Below are 12,792 nucleotides of genomic sequence, written 5' to 3'. Positions count from 1 at the left end.
AAAGGCCCTACATGCCCCAAACTTGGTCTGGTCTGCTCATCAGAGTCCCCTCTACGGGCGTGTTTTGGATTGGATTATAAGATTTTCGACCATATTTCTCTTCCCTTTCTGTCCGGCCCATAACTCTGCCTAGAAAGGCCCTACATGCCCCAAACTAGGTCTGGTCTGCTCATCAGAGTCCCCTCTACGGGCGTGTTTTGGATTGGATTTTAAGATTTTCGACCATATTTGACTTCCCTTTATGTCCGGCCCATAACTCTGCCTAGAAAGGCCCTACATGCCCCAAACTTGGTCTGGTCTGCTCATCAGAGTCCCCTCTACGGGCGTGTTTTGGATTGGATTTTAAGATTTCCGACCATATTTGACTTCCCTTTTTGTCCGGCCCATAACTCTGCCTAGAAAGGCCCTACATGCCCCAAACTTGGTCTGGTCTGCTCATCAGAGTCCCCTCTACGGGCGTGTTTTGGATTGGATTTTAAGATTTTCGACCATATTTCTCTTCCCTTTCTGTCCGGCCCATAACTCTGCCTAGAAAGGCCCTACATGCCCCAAACTTGGTCTGGTCTGCTCATCAGAGTCCCCTCTACGGGCGTGTTTTGGATTGGATTTTGTTTTAAATTGACCATATTTGACTTCCCTTTTTGTCCGGCCCATAACTCTGCCTAGAAAGGGCCTACATGCCCCAAACTTGGTCTGGTCTGCTCATCAGAGTCCCCTCTATGGGCGTATTTTGGATTGGATTTTAAGATTTCCGACCATATTTGACTTCCCTTTTTGTCCGGCCCATAACTCTGCCTAGAAAGGGCCTACATGCCCCAAACTTGGTCTGGTCTGCTCATCAGAGTCCCCTCTACGGGCGTGTTTTGGATTGGATTTTTAAAAATTTGACCATATTTTTCTTCCCTTTTTGTCCGGCCCATAACTCTGCCTAGAAAGGCCCTACATGCCCCAAACTAGGTCTGGTCTGCTCATCAGAGTCCCCTCTACGGGCGTGTTTTGGATTGGATTTGTAAAAATTTGACCATATTTTTCTTCCATTTTTGTCCGGCCCATAACTCTGCCTAGAAAGGGCCTACATGCCCCAAACTTGGTCTTTTCTGCTCATCAGAGTCCCCTCTACGGGCGTGTTTTGGATTGGATTTTAAGATTTTCAACCATATTTCTCTTCCCTTTCTGTCCGGCCCATAACTCTGCCTAGAAAGGCCCTACATGCCCCAAACTAGGTCTGGTCTGCTCATCAGAGTCCCCTCTACGGGCGTGTTTTGGATTGGATTTTAAGATTTTCGACCATATTTGACTTCCCTTTATGTCCGGCCCATAACTCTGCCTAGAAAGGCCCTACATGCCCCAAACTTGGTCTGGTCTGCTCATCAGAGTCCCCTCTACGGGCGTGTTTTGGATTGGATTTTGTTTTAAATTGACCATATTTGACTTCCCTTTTTGTCCGGCCCATAACTCTGCCTAGAAAGGGCCTACATGCCCCAAACTTGGTCTGGTCTGCTCATCAGAGTCCCCTCTACGGGCGTGTTTTGGATTGGATTTTAAGATTTTCGACCATATTTGACTTCCCTTTATGTCCGGCCCATAACTCTGCCTAGAAAGGCCCTACATGCCCCAAACTTGGTCTGGTCTGCTCATCAGAGTCCCCTCTACGGGCGTGTTTTGGATTGGATTATAGGATTTTCGACCATATTTCTCTTCCCTTTCTGTCCGGCCCATAACTCTGCCTAGAAAGGCCCTACATGCCCCAAACTAGGTCTGGTCTGCTCATCAGAGTCCCCTCTACGGGCGTGTTTTGGATTGGATTTTAAGATTTTCGACCATATTTCTCTTCCCTTTCTGTCCGGCCCATAACTCTGCCTAGAAAGGCCCTACATGCCCCAAACTAGGTCTGGTCTGCTCATCAGAGTCCCCTCTACGGGCGTGTTTTGGATTGGATTTTAAGATTTTCGACCATATTTGACTTCCCTTTATGTCCGGCCCATAACTCTGCCTAGAAAGGCCCTACATGCCCCAAACTTGGTCTGGTCTGCTCATCAGAGTCCCCTCTACGGGCGTGTTTTGGATTGGATTTTAAGATTTCCGACCATATTTGACTTCCCTTTTTGTCCGGCCCATAACTCTGCCTAGAAAGGCCCTACATGCCCCAAACTTGGTCTGGTCTGCTCATCAGAGTCCCCTCTACGGGCGTGTTTTGGATTGGATTTTAAGATTTTCGACCATATTTCTCTTCCCTTTTTGTCCGGCCCATAACTCTGCCTAGAAAGGCCCTACATGCCCCAAACTAGGTCTGGTCTGCTCATCAGAGTCCCCTCTACGGGCGTGTTTTGGATTGGATTTTGTTTTAAATTGACCATATTTGACTTCCCTTTTTGTCCGGCCCATAACTCTGCCTAGAAAGGGCCTACATGCCCCAAACTTGGTCTGGTCTGCTCATCAGAGTCCCCTCTACGGGCGTGTTTTGGATTGGATTTTAAGATTTTCGACCATATTTGACTTCCCTTTATGTCCGGCCCATAACTCTGCCTAGAAAGGCCCTACATGCCCCAAACTTGGTCTGGTCTGCTCATCAGAGTCCCCTCTACGGGCGTGTTTTGGATTGGATTATAAGATTTTCGACCATATTTCTCTTCCCTTTCTGTCCGGCCCATAACTCTGCCTAGAAAGGCCCTACATGCCCCAAACTAGGTCTGGTCTGCTCATCAGAGTCCCCTCTACGGGCGTGTTTTGGATTGGATTTTAAGATTTTCGACCATATTTGACTTCCCTTTATGTCCGGCCCATAACTCTGCCTAGAAAGGCCCTACATGCCCCAAACTTGGTCTGGTCTGCTCATCAGAGTCCCCTCTACGGGCGTGTTTTGGATTGGATTATAAGATTTTCGACCATATTTCTCTTCCCTTTCTGTCCGGCCCATAACTCTGCCTAGAAAGGCCCTACATGCCCCAAACTAGGTCTGGTCTGCTCATCAGAGTCCCCTCTACGGGCGTGTTTTGGATTGGATTTTAAGATTTTCGACCATATTTGACTTCCCTTTATGTCCGGCCCATAACTCTGCCTAGAAAGGCCCTACATGCCCCAAACTTGGTCTGGTCTGCTCATCAGAGTCCCCTCTACGGGCGTGTTTTGGATTGGATTTTAAGATTTCCGACCATATTTGACTTCCCTTTTTGTCCGGCCCATAACTCTGCCTAGAAAGGCCCTACATGCCCCAAACTTGGTCTGGTCTGCTCATCAGAGTCCCCTCTACGGGCGTGTTTTGGATTGGATTTTGTTTTAAATTGACCATATTTGACTTCCCTTTTTGTCCGGCCCATAACTCTGCCTAGAAAGGGCCTACATGCCCCAAACTTGGTCTGGTCTGCTCATCAGAGTCCCCTCTATGGGCGTATTTTGGATTGGATTTTAAGATTTCCGACCATATTTGACTTCCCTTTTTGTCCGGCCCATAACTCTGCCTAGAAAGGGCCTACATGCCCCAAACTTGGTCTGGTCTGCTCATCAGAGTCCCCTCTACGGGCGTGTTTTGGATTGGATTTTTAAAAATTTGACCATATTTTTCTTCCCTTTTTGTCCGGCCCATAACTCTGCCTAGAAAGGCCCTACATGCCCCAAACTTGGTCTGGTCTGCTCATCAGAGTCCCCTCTACGGGCGTGTTTTGGATTGGATTTTGTTTTAAATTGACCATATTTGTCTTCCCTTTTTGTCCGGCCCATAACTCTGCCTAGAAAGGCCCTACATGCCCCAAACTAGGTCTGGTCTGCTCATCAGAGTCCCCTCTACGGGCATGTTTTGGATTGGATTTTGTTTTAAATTGACCATATTTTTCTTCCCTTTTTGTCCGGCCCATAACTCTGCCTAGAAAGGCCCTACATGCCCCAAACTAGGTCTGGTCTGCTCATCAGAGTCCCCTCTACGGGCGTGTTTTGGATTGGATTTGTAAAAATTTGACCATATTTTTCTTCCATTTTTGTCCGGCCCATAACTCTGCCTAGAAAGGGCCTACATGCCCCAAACTTGGTCTTTTCTGCTCATCAGAGTCCCCTCTACGGGCGTGTTTTGGATTGGATTTTAAGATTTTCGACCATATTTCTCTTCCCTTTCTGTCCGGCCCATAACTCTGCCTAGAAAGGCCCTACATGCCCCAAACTAGGTCTGGTCTGCTCATCAGAGTCCCCTCTACGGGCGTGTTTTGGATTGGATTTTAAGATTTTCGACCATATTTGACTTCCCTTTATGTCCGGCCCATAACTCTGCCTAGAAAGGCCCTACATGCCCCAAACTTGGTCTGGTCTGCTCATCAGAGTCCCCTCTACGGGCGTGTTTTGGATTGGATTTTGTTTTAAATTGACCATATTTGACTTCCCTTTTTGTCCGGCCCATAACTCTGCCTAGAAAGGGCCTACATGCCCCAAACTTGGTCTGGTCTGCTCATCAGAGTCCCCTCTACGGGCGTGTTTTGGATTGGATTTTAAGATTTTCGACCATATTTGACTTCCCTTTATGTCCGGCCCATAACTCTGCCTAGAAAGGCCCTACATGCCCCAAACTTGGTCTGGTCTGCTCATCAGAGTCCCCTCTACGGGCGTGTTTTGGATTGGATTATAAGATTTTCGACCATATTTCTCTTCCCTTTCTGTCCGGCCCATAACTCTGCCTAGAAAGGCCCTACATGCCCCAAACTAGGTCTGGTCTGCTCATCAGAGTCCCCTCTACGGGCGTGTTTTGGATTGGATTTTAAGATTTTCGACCATATTTGACTTCCCTTTATGTCCGGCCCATAACTCTGCCTAGAAAGGCCCTACATGCCCCAAACTTGGTCTGGTCTGCTCATCAGAGTCCCCTCTACGGGCGTGTTTTGGATTGGATTTTAAGATTTCCGACCATATTTGACTTCCCTTTTTGTCCGGCCCATAACTCTGCCTAGAAAGGCCCTACATGCCCCAAACTTGGTCTGGTCTGCTCATCAGAGTCCCCTCTACGGGCGTGTTTTGGATTGGATTTTAAGATTTTCGACCATATTTCTCTTCCCTTTCTGTCCGGCCCATAACTCTGCCTAGAAAGGCCCTACATGCCCCAAACTAGGTCTGGTCTGCTCATCAGAGTCCCCTCTACGGGCGTGTTTTGGATTGGATTTTAAGATTTTCGACCATATTTTTCTTCCCTTTTTGTCCGGCCCATAACTCTGCCTAGAAAGGGCCTACATGCCCCAAACTTGGTCTGGTCTGCTCATCAGAGTCCCCTCTACGGGCGTGTTTTGGATTGGATTTTGTTTTAAATTGACCATATTTGACTTCCCTTTTTGTCCGGCCCATAACTCTGCCTAGAAAGGGCCTACATGCCCCAAACTTGGTCTGGTCTGCTCATCAGAGTCCCCTCTATGGGCGTATTTTGGATTGGATTTTAAGATTTCCGACCATATTTGACTTCCCTTTTTGTCCGGCCCATAACTCTGCCTAGAAAGGGCCTACATGCCCCAAACTTGGTCTTTTCTGCTCATCAGAGTCCCCTCTACGGGCGTGTTTTGGATTGGATTTTAAGATTTTCGACCATATTTCTCTTCCCTTTCTGTCCGGCCCATAACTCTGCCTAGAAAGGCCCTACATGCCCCAAACTAGGTCTGGTCTGCTCATCAGAGTCCCCTCTACGGGCGTGTTTTGGATTGGATTTTAAGATTTTCGACCATATTTGACTTCCCTTTATGTCCGGCCCATAACTCTGCCTAGAAAGGCCCTACATGCCCCAAACTTGGTCTGGTCTGCTCATCAGAGTCCCCTCTACGGGCGTGTTTTGGATTGGATTTTGTTTTAAATTGACCATATTTGACTTCCCTTTTTGTCCGGCCCATAACTCTGCCTAGAAAGGGCCTACATGCCCCAAACTTGGTCTGGTCTGCTCATCAGAGTCCCCTCTACGGGCGTGTTTTGGATTGGATTTTAAGATTTTCGACCATATTTGACTTCCCTTTATGTCCGGCCCATAACTCTGCCTAGAAAGGCCCTACATGCCCCAAACTTGGTCTGGTCTGCTCATCAGAGTCCCCTCTACGGGCGTGTTTTGGATTGGATTATAAGATTTTCGACCATATTTCTCTTCCCTTTCTGTCCGGCCCATAACTCTGCCTAGAAAGGCCCTACATGCCCCAAACTAGGTCTGGTCTGCTCATCAGAGTCCCCTCTACGGGCGTGTTTTGGATTGGATTTTAAGATTTTCGACCATATTTGACTTCCCTTTATGTCCGGCCCATAACTCTGCCTAGAAAGGCCCTACATGCCCCAAACTTGGTCTGGTCTGCTCATCAGAGTCCCCTCTACGGGCGTGTTTTGGATTGGATTTTAAGATTTCCGACCATATTTGACTTCCCTTTTTGTCCGGCCCATAACTCTGCCTAGAAAGGCCCTACATGCCCCAAACTTGGTCTGGTCTGCTCATCAGAGTCCCCTCTACGGGCGTGTTTTGGATTGGATTTTAAGATTTTCGACCATATTTCTCTTCCCTTTCTGTCCGGCCCATAACTCTGCCTAGAAAGGCCCTACATGCCCCAAACTTGGTCTGGTCTGCTCATCAGAGTCCCCTCTACGGGCGTGTTTTGGATTGGATTTTGTTTTAAATTGACCATATTTGACTTCCCTTTTTGTCCGGCCCATAACTCTGCCTAGAAAGGGCCTACATGCCCCAAACTTGGTCTGGTCTGCTCATCAGAGTCCCCTCTATGGGCGTATTTTGGATTGGATTTTAAGATTTCCGACCATATTTGACTTCCCTTTTTGTCCGGCCCATAACTCTGCCTAGAAAGGGCCTACATGCCCCAAACTTGGTCTGGTCTGCTCATCAGAGTCCCCTCTACGGGCGTGTTTTGGATTGGATTTTTAAAAATTTGACCATATTTTTCTTCCCTTTTTGTCCGGCCCATAACTCTGCCTAGAAAGGCCCTACATGCCCCAAACTAGGTCTGGTCTGCTCATCAGAGTCCCCTCTACGGGCGTGTTTTGGATTGGATTTGTAAAAATTTGACCATATTTTTCTTCCATTTTTGTCCGGCCCATAACTCTGCCTAGAAAGGGCCTACATGCCCCAAACTTGGTCTTTTCTGCTCATCAGAGTCCCCTCTACGGGCGTGTTTTGGATTGGATTTTAAGATTTTCAACCATATTTCTCTTCCCTTTCTGTCCGGCCCATAACTCTGCCTAGAAAGGCCCTACATGCCCCAAACTAGGTCTGGTCTGCTCATCAGAGTCCCCTCTACGGGCGTGTTTTGGATTGGATTTTAAGATTTTCGACCATATTTGACTTCCCTTTATGTCCGGCCCATAACTCTGCCTAGAAAGGCCCTACATGCCCCAAACTTGGTCTGGTCTGCTCATCAGAGTCCCCTCTACGGGCGTGTTTTGGATTGGATTTTGTTTTAAATTGACCATATTTGACTTCCCTTTTTGTCCGGCCCATAACTCTGCCTAGAAAGGGCCTACATGCCCCAAACTTGGTCTGGTCTGCTCATCAGAGTCCCCTCTACGGGCGTGTTTTGGATTGGATTTTAAGATTTTCGACCATATTTGACTTCCCTTTATGTCCGGCCCATAACTCTGCCTAGAAAGGCCCTACATGCCCCAAACTTGGTCTGGTCTGCTCATCAGAGTCCCCTCTACGGGCGTGTTTTGGATTGGATTATAGGATTTTCGACCATATTTCTCTTCCCTTTCTGTCCGGCCCATAACTCTGCCTAGAAAGGCCCTACATGCCCCAAACTAGGTCTGGTCTGCTCATCAGAGTCCCCTCTACGGGCGTGTTTTGGATTGGATTTTAAGATTTTCGACCATATTTGACTTCCCTTTATGTCCGGCCCATAACTCTGCCTAGAAAGGCCCTACATGCCCCAAACTTGGTCTGGTCTGCTCATCAGAGTCCCCTCTACGGGCGTGTTTTGGATTGGATTTTAAGATTTCCGACCATATTTGACTTCCCTTTTTGTCCGGCCCATAACTCTGCCTAGAAAGGCCCTACATGCCCCAAACTTGGTCTGGTCTGCTCATCAGAGTCCCCTCTACGGGCGTGTTTTGGATTGGATTTTAAGATTTTCGACCATATTTCTCTTCCCTTTCTGTCCGGCCCATAACTCTGCCTAGAAAGGCCCTACATGCCCCAAACTAGGTCTGGTCTGCTCATCAGAGTCCCCTCTACGGGCGTGTTTTGGATTGGATTTTAAGATTTTCGACCATATTTTTCTTCCCTTTTTGTCCGGCCCATAACTCTGCCTAGAAAGGGCCTACATGCCCCAAACTTGGTCTGGTCTGCTCATCAGAGTCCCCTCTACGGGCGTGTTTTGGATTGGATTTTGTTTTAAATTGACCATATTTGACTTCCCTTTTTGTCCGGCCCATAACTCTGCCTAGAAAGGGCCTACATGCCCCAAACTTGGTCTGGTCTGCTCATCAGAGTCCCCTCTATGGGCGTATTTTGGATTGGATTTTAAGATTTCCGACCATATTTGACTTCCCTTTTTGTCCGGCCCATAACTCTGCCTAGAAAGGGCCTACATGCCCCAAACTTGGTCTTTTCTGCTCATCAGAGTCCCCTCTACGGGCGTGTTTTGGATTGGATTTTAAGATTTTCGACCATATTTCTCTTCCCTTTCTGTCCGGCCCATAACTCTGCCTAGAAAGGCCCTACATGCCCCAAACTAGGTCTGGTCTGCTCATCAGAGTCCCCTCTACGGGCGTGTTTTGGATTGGATTTTAAGATTTTCGACCATATTTGACTTCCCTTTATGTCCGGCCCATAACTCTGCCTAGAAAGGCCCTACATGCCCCAAACTTGGTCTGGTCTGCTCATCAGAGTCCCCTCTACGGGCGTGTTTTGGATTGGATTTTAAGATTTCCGACCATATTTGACTTCCCTTTTTGTCCGGCCCATAACTCTGCCTAGAAAGGCCCTACATGCCCCAAACTTGGTCTGGTCTGCTCATCAGAGTCCCCTCTACGGGCGTGTTTTGGATTGGATTTTAAGATTTTCGACCATATTTCTCTTCCCTTTCTGTCCGGCCCATAACTCTGCCTAGAAAGGCCCTACATGCCCCAAACTAGGTCTGGTCTGCTCATCAGAGTCCCCTCTACGGGCGTGTTTTGGATTGGATTTTAAGATTTTCGACCATATTTTTCTTCCCTTTTTGTCCGGCCCATAACTCTGCCTAGAAAGGGCCTACATGCCCCAAACTTGGTCTGGTCTGCTCATCAGAGTCCCCTGTACGGGCATGTTTTGGATTGGATTTTGTTTTAAATTGACCATATTTGACTTCCCTTTTTGTCCGGCCCATAACTCTGCCTAGAAAGGGCCTACATGCCCCAAACTTGGTCTGGTCTGCTCATCAGAGTCCCCTCTATGGGCGTATTTTGGATTGGATTTTAAGATTTCCGACCATATTTGACTTCCCTTTTTGTCCGGCCCATAACTCTGCCTAGAAAGGGCCTACATGCCCCAAACTTGGTCTGGTCTGCTCATCAGAGTCCCCTCTACGGGCGTGTTTTGGATTGGATTTTTAAAAATTTGACCATATTTTTCTTCCCTTTTTGTCCGGCCCATAACTCTGCCTAGAAAGGCCCTACATGCCCCAAACTAGGTCTGGTCTGCTCATCAGAGTCCCCTCTACGGGCGTGTTTTGGATTGGATTTGTAAAAATTTGACCATATTTTTCTTCCATTTTTGTCCGGCCCATAACTCTGCCTAGAAAGGGCCTACATGCCCCAAACTTGGTCTTTTCTGCTCATCAGAGTCCCCTCTACGGGCGTGTTTTGGATTGGATTTTAAGATTTTCAACCATATTTCTCTTCCCTTTCTGTCCGGCCCATAACTCTGCCTAGAAAGGCCCTACATGCCCCAAACTAGGTCTGGTCTGCTCATCAGAGTCCCCTCTACGGGCGTGTTTTGGATTGGATTTTAAGATTTTCGACCATATTTGACTTCCCTTTATGTCCGGCCCATAACTCTGCCTAGAAAGGCCCTACATGCCCCAAACTTGGTCTGGTCTGCTCATCAGAGTCCCCTCTACGGGCGTGTTTTGGATTGGATTTTGTTTTAAATTGACCATATTTGACTTCCCTTTTTGTCCGGCCCATAACTCTGCCTAGAAAGGGCCTACATGCCCCAAACTTGGTCTGGTCTGCTCATCAGAGTCCCCTCTACGGGCGTGTTTTGGATTGGATTTTAAGATTTTCGACCATATTTGACTTCCCTTTATGTCCGGCCCATAACTCTGCCTAGAAAGGCCCTACATGCCCCAAACTTGGTCTGGTCTGCTCATCAGAGTCCCCTCTACGGGCGTGTTTTGGATTGGATTTTGTTTTAAATTGACCATATTTGTCTTCCCTTTTTGTCCGGCCCATAACTCTGCCTAGAAAGGGCCTACATGCCCCAAACTAGGTCTGGTCTGCTCATCAGAGTCCCCTCTACGGGCGTGTTTTGGATTGGATTTTAAGATTTTCGACCATATTTCTCTTCCCTTTTTGTCCGGCCCATAACTCTGCCTAGAAAGGCCCTACATGCCCCAAACTTGGTCTGGTCTGCTCATCAGAGTCCCCTCTACGGGCGTGTTTTGGATTGGATTTTAAGATTTTCAACCATATTTCTCTTCCCTTTCTGTCCGGCCCATAACTCTGCCTAGAAAGGCCCTACATGCCCCAAACTAGGTCTGGTCTGCTCATCAGAGTCCCCTCTACGGGCGTGTTTTGGATTGGATTTTAAGATTTTCGACCATATTTTTCTTCCCTTTTTGTCCGGCCCATAACTCTGCCTAGAAAGGGCCTACATGCCCCAAACTTGGTCTGGTCTGCTCATCAGAGTCCCCTCTACGGGCGTGTTTTGGATTGGATTTTGTTTTAAATTGACCATATTTGACTTCCCTTTTTGTCCGGCCCATAACTCTGCCTAGAAAGGGCCTACATGCCCCAAACTTGGTCTGGTCTGCTCATCAGAGTCCCCTCTATGGGCGTATTTTGGATTGGATTTTAAGATTTCCGACCATATTTGACTTCCCTTTTTGTCCGGCCCATAACTCTGCCTAGAAAGGGCCTACATGCCCCAAACTTGGTCTGGTCTGCTCATCAGAGTCCCCTCTACGGGCGTGTTTTGGATTGGATTTTTAAAAATTTGACCATATTTTTCTTCCCTTTTTGTCCGGCCCATAACTCTGCCTAGAAAGGCCCTACATGCCCCAAACTAGGTCTGGTCTGCTCATCAGAGTCCCCTCTACGGGCGTGTTTTGGATTGGATTTGTAAAAATTTGACCATATTTTTCTTCCATTTTTGTCCGGCCCATAACTCTGCCTAGAAAGGGCCTACATGCCCCAAACTTGGTCTTTTCTGCTCATCAGAGTCCCCTCTACGGGCGTGTTTTGGATTGGATTTTAAGATTTTCAACCATATTTCTCTTCCCTTTCTGTCCGGCCCATAACTCTGCCTAGAAAGGCCCTACATGCCCCAAACTAGGTCTGGTCTGCTCATCAGAGTCCCCTCTACGGGCGTGTTTTGGATTGGATTTTAAGATTTTCGACCATATTTGACTTCCCTTTATGTCCGGCCCATAACTCTGCCTAGAAAGGCCCTACATGCCCCAAACTTGGTCTGGTCTGCTCATCAGAGTCCCCTCTACGGGCGTGTTTTGGATTGGATTTTGTTTTAAATTGACCATATTTGACTTCCCTTTTTGTCCGGCCCATAACTCTGCCTAGAAAGGGCCTACATGCCCCAAACTTGGTCTGGTCTGCTCATCAGAGTCCCCTCTACGGGCGTGTTTTGGATTGGATTTTAAGATTTTCGACCATATTTGACTTCCCTTTATGTCCGGCCCATAACTCTGCCTAGAAAGGCCCTACATGCCCCAAACTTGGTCTGGTCTGCTCATCAGAGTCCCCTCTACGGGCGTGTTTTGGATTGGATTTTGTTTTAAATTGACCATATTTGTCTTCCCTTTTTGTCCGGCCCATAACTCTGCCTAGAAAGGGCCTACATGCCCCAAACTTGGTCTGGTCTGCTCATCAGAGTCCCCTCTACGGGCGTGTTTTGGATTGGATTTGGTTTTAAATTGACCATATTTCTCTTCCCTTTTTGTCCGGCCCATAACTCTGCCTAGAAAGGCCCTACATGCCCCACACTTGGTCTGGTCTGCTCATCAGAGTCCCCTCTACGGGCGTGTTTTGGATTGGATTATAAGATTTTCGACCATATTTCTCTTCCCTTTTTGTCCGGCCCATAACTCTGCCTAGAAAGGCCCTACATGCCCCAAACTAGGTCTGGTCTGCTCATCAGAGTCCCCTCTACGGGCGTGTTTTGGATTGGATTTTTAAAAATTTGACCATATTTCTCTTCCCTTTTTGTCCGGCCCATAACTCTGCCTAGAAAGGCCCTACATGCCCCAAACTTGGTCTGGTCTGCTCATCAGAGTCCCCTCTACGGGCGTGTTTTGGATTGGATTTTAAGATTTTCGACCATATTTGACTTCCCTTTATGTCCGGCCCATAACTCTGCCTAGAAAGGCCCTACATGCCCCAAACTTGGTCTGGTCTGCTCATCAGAGTCCCCTCTACGGGCGTGTTTTGGATTGGATTTGGTTTTAAATTGACCATATTTGACTTCCCTTTTTGTCCGGCCCATAACTCTGCCTAGAAAGGGCCTACATGCCCCAAACTTGGTCTGGTCTGCTCATCAGAGTCCCCTCTACGGGCGTGTTTTGGATTGGATTTTAAGATTTTCGACCATATTTCTCTTCCCTTTTTCTCCGGCCCATAACTCTGCCTAGAAAG

The sequence above is a fragment of the Osmerus mordax genome, chromosome 4 (genome assembly GCF_038355195.1).
Source record: "Osmerus mordax isolate fOsmMor3 chromosome 4, fOsmMor3.pri, whole genome shotgun sequence".
Taxonomy (NCBI): domain Eukaryota; kingdom Metazoa; phylum Chordata; class Actinopteri; order Osmeriformes; family Osmeridae; genus Osmerus; species Osmerus mordax.
Note: the sequence above shows the minus strand (reverse complement) of the source record.